The following is a 4,592-nucleotide window of genomic DNA, read 5'->3' as shown; positions in this document are numbered from 1 at the left end:
CTAATGGGGAAGGCATGGATTCTGCCCTCGGAGAGTATTCCAATGTGGGAGGCAGAGCACACAGATGAACAGGGCCACAGAAAGAGGAGGCAAATGAGCCCAGGATAGAGGGGGCGCATCACCACCGAGGGACATGGAACAGAGTGTCGGTGGAGCTGATCAGAGGAAGCTGACTGAAAGCAAGGATGTTGGGCTCCAGTTTGGAAGGATGAAGAGCTTAATCTGAGAAGCCAGAGGAAAAGAATTATTTAATGGGCTTGAGTTTAGGAGGAAGGAAGGAAAAAAATGTTAGAACTCCTCGTCCTGAAGAAAGAAAGGTAACTGTGTGTCCGATCGGCCAGCTGAACCCCAGTCATCCCCAGAGAGGAAGCCCTGTGCAAGCTCATCACATCTGCTTGACCCAGGGTTTTCTCTTGCCTGGAGCTGGGGCACTCTCTTCCTCCTGCTCCACTGCATTCAGAGCCACAAAGTGAAACTGGAGGCTCTGGGTGGCCTCCCACCTCTGGAAGGATCCAGGCAGGAAGGTAACAATGAGCCAATGTTTGGCTCAGGAGACAAAGGTCCTTTGATAGGACCTTGGCCTTGGCAGACTTTTCCTCTCTGTCTGCAAATAAACCTGGATTCCATTCAGGGAAAGCAGGAGCAGGAAGTAGCAATTAGAGAGGAACCCCTTGTCCTTGTAGACGTGTGTGGCTGCAGCATGGGGTGCAGTTTGGACCCTGGCCTGGATATCAAGTTTCTGCTGATGCCCTCTGATAAGGTCCTCCTCACACCTGGGGAGTTTGGTACCCGCTCTGAGAGAGATAGGGCTGGGGCCAGGAAACCACGGGGAGAGAGACCAGGACCTCCGTCTGCTCTGGGCGTCCTAAAGCACAGTGCCAGGGTCTGGACCTGTCCTCGGGTTAGAGGCCCTGAGCTTGCATTTCTAGAGGCCCGTCTCCCTCTGTGAAGTGTCGGTTCCTTGGCAAATCTCAGTGAATTTCAGCTAATCAGCTTTCCAAGGCAAAAGATAGAAGAGAAAACCAAGCAGATGTGTGGATCTACAGGGAAACGGAGTACTGAGCAAGGGAAGTTGGCTTGAGAGGTGGGACCCAATGTGCTGGGGTGAAGAGAGGAGCCAGCCACCCCAGGGGTAGGATATGGTGATGAAGGAAGCTGAGAAAGGTCTCCGGGGCCAGCCCCTGGGGGTGGTGCCTGCCAGACCCACCACATACTCTTTTGGAATCACCCTCCCTGACACACTCTTTCAAATCCTTCCATAAACATCAGAACGATCTTCCTTCCTCTCTCCTCTAGTTACCCATCCCCCTCTTCCCGGAAGTTGTGCTTGGGTTAAACAGAAGACCCTTTGCCAGACTGTGTCAATTTATCATAAGGAGTGCATTGCAAAGGAGATTCTCCCGAGGACCATTAGCATCCACCTTCACGCCCTTCTAAATTGGGGAGGGAGAGTGGAAGGTTTTACAGGACTTCCGCAGGAGATGGGTCAGCCGAAGTTCAGCTAGTTTCAGGAACTGTTGATCAAGAATGGTTCTCAGAAGAAGGAGGAACTGTTCTCACGGAGTAGCACCCAGTATTTGGGCCATTTGGATTTTATCAAGAGGGCTGGTGTGGAATAGTTAGGGGCTAGTGATAGTCATCCTTTTTTTTTTTAATTGAAGTATAGTTGGTTTACAATGTTTCAGGTACACAGCAAAGTGATTCAGTTATACATACATATATATATTATTTTCCACATTCTTTTCCATTATAGGTTATTACAAGATATTGAATATCGTTCCCTGTGCTATACAGTAAGTCCCTGTGATATTGATTTATAATAAGAAATATGGGGGGTGGGTATAGCTCAGTGGTAGAGCGTGTGCCTCGCATGCAAGAGGTCCTGGGTTCAATCCCCAATACCTCCCTTAAAAAGTATAAATAAATAAATAAACCTAATTACCTCCCCCTACCAAAAAAAAAAAAAAAAACCTTAAAAAAAAAGAAATATATATTTGGTCTTTGACCCGGAGCCCCCTTCTTGGCAAGGAGCTCCTAAAACCCTTGGATTTCCAAGGTCAGGAGAATGTGGTAAACGTGTCTTTTGTTTTGCTAATGTGGGGACTTTGGGAATGCCCTTAGACCACCTAAAGTTGCAGGCTGATTGTCAGGGGACCCAATCTTGTGATTAGAGGGTTGGAATTTTCAGTCCCAACCCCCCATCCTCTGGGGAGGGGAAAGCGGCTGGAGGATGAGTTTAAACATTAATGGCCAATGAATTAATCAATCGTGACTATGCAATGAAGCCTCCATTTAAAAAAAAAAAAAGCTCGGGGTTTGGAGAACTTCCAGGTTGGTGAACACGTGGAAATTAGTGGAGAGTGGTGGCCTGGAGAGAGCACAGAAACTCTGCCCTTCCCTCATAGCTTGCCTTGTGCCTCCCTTCCACCTGGCTGTTCCTGAGCTGTATCCCCCACCCCCCTCTTTTTTTTTTTTTTCAAATAAACCAGTAATCTAGTAAGTAAAATGTTTCTCTGGGCCCTGTGAGGTGCTCTGGTAAATTAATCAGAAACCAAGAAAGGGGTTGTCAGAATTTCAAGGAAGGGGTCATTGGAACCTCCAATTTTATAGCTGGCAGGTCAGAAGGACCTGGACTTGTGACTGGCATCTGAAGTGGCAGCTGGGGGACGAGGGCAGTCTGGTAGGACTGAGCCCTTAACCTGTGGGATCTGACTCTATTTCCAGGTAGATAGTGTCAGCATTGAGTTGAATTGTAGGAAACCCAGCTAGTGTCTGAGAACTGCTATGTGGAATGTGGACTCCCGCCCTCGCACCCACTAAACGCTCTCATTGGAATTGAGTGCAGAAAAACAGGGTTAAAATCATGTGTGTTTGGACAAAATAATGTTGCTTTACATTTTAGGAAACAAAGAACTTGCCCACCATCAAGCCATCAACCACTGCAGCCGCTCCGAGCTGTGCCCAGAGGGGAATTCAGGATGGAGGAAAAAAAACAATACTGGCCCCAGAGAGTTAAGATGCACATCAAAGGAATACTTTCAATGAGCCCAGATTTTTGCATCTTCCCATACAGAGAAAAACACTAAAACACTAAAATCATTAACTTGAGATGTCTGCTTTTTTGTGTGATTAGCAGTAATCTTTTAATGTTCAACTACAATGTTTTCGCTTTTTTGGATTTTTTTTTCCCCAGCAAAAACTCCCATATGGCCTGGCTCCTCCCTTACCTCTTTGGAACAGTTCCCCAGAGCTAAGAGGCTGATTCCCACGCTATCATCCTTGGTAAGGTCCCCGAGTAAAAAGTAACTCTCAACTTGTGGGCTGTGCATTTTTTCTCAGTCAAAATGTGTGCTAGACGGGTTGGGAGGAATAGCTGCTGGGGACAAGGACACAAGACAGCCACCCTGGGAAATTCTCAGCCCACTAAAAGTGAAGAACAAATACACATGCCCCCCACTGACCGCCCCTTTAGTATAAGCAGCAGTCCCCTTCCTTTTGCTCCAGCCCTGCCGGTGCCCCACCTCCCTGGGAACAGAGGAATCTGTACTCAGCTGGGCTGGCACTTGGCACTGGGTGTTGGGAGAGGGGCAGTGAGCCCTGGGCTCTGGGGAGAGCAGAAGTAGAAGAACCGGCTGAGCTAGGAGGAAGCATTCTTGTCATTTTCTTCCCAGACTGAGGAGGAGAGGGAGGGTGGAGGGGAGCAGGTGGGGAGAGCTGTGGAAGGGATAAGGAGGGGTCACAAAAGGTTGAGTGCTCTCTGTCCAGAGCCAAAATTGGGTGGTGCTGTGCCTCCTTGATTCCAGCAGGATCTAAAGAAGGCAGGCTGTTGACTGGCCCCACCTTGCAAAGCTGTGTGTGAGGAGGGACCTGGTAAGTTGCCCAAAGGAAGATGGAATTTGATGGGCAGTAGACAGATGGAGCTGGGTGCCACGCACAGCCATGCCCATCCCTGGTACGATGGGAGAGCCTGGTGCTGCCTGGACTAACGCATTTTCTGTGAAAAGTAAAGGCAGAGTGTCCTCCAGTGCCTAGGTTCCCTCGTCCTTACACATGAAATGCATCATGGTTCAAAGTTAACCAGCAGTGAAAAATGCCATGATATCACTCAAATGTAGAAGCTTAAAAAAAAAAAGAAAGACACAAGTGAACTTACTTACCAAACAGAAACAGGCTCACAGACATAGAAAACAAACTTATGGTTACCAGTGGGGAAAGAGAGCAAGAGGGATAAATAGCAGGTACACACTACTGTATATAAAATAGACAAACAACCAGGTCCTACTGTACAGCACAGGGAACTATATCCAATATCTTGTAGATATAAAATAGATAAACAGCAAGTTTCTTCTGTATAGCACAGGGAACTATATTCAATATCTTGTAATAAACTTTAATGAAAAAGAATATGAAAATGAATATATGTGTGTATATGCATGACCGAAACATTATGCTGTACCAGAAATTGACACATTGTAAACTGACTGTAGGTCAATAAAAATAAATAAATAATAAATAAATAAAACTAACCAGCAATGAAAACTTTTTCCTTTCCTTTCTTTCTATAACTGAATCTAATAAGCTAAACCTTATCA

The 4,592-nt window shown here is 46.6% G+C and overlaps 1 non-coding gene across 1 annotated transcript; it reads left to right on the top strand.

The window, feature by feature from the left end:
• Window positions 1-1,834: 1,834 nt before the first annotated feature.
• Window positions 1,835-1,907, top strand: TRNAA-CGC (transfer RNA alanine (anticodon CGC)). Its single transcript has one exon. It is a non-coding gene; the product is annotated as a tRNA-Ala (tRNA).
• The last annotated feature ends 2,685 nt before the right edge of the window (window positions 1,908-4,592 follow it).

The sequence above is a fragment of the Camelus dromedarius genome, chromosome 21, assembly GCF_036321535.1.
Source record: "Camelus dromedarius isolate mCamDro1 chromosome 21, mCamDro1.pat, whole genome shotgun sequence".
NCBI lineage: Eukaryota > Metazoa > Chordata > Mammalia > Artiodactyla > Camelidae > Camelus > Camelus dromedarius.
This window is presented reverse-complemented; position numbering and strand designations above follow the sequence as displayed.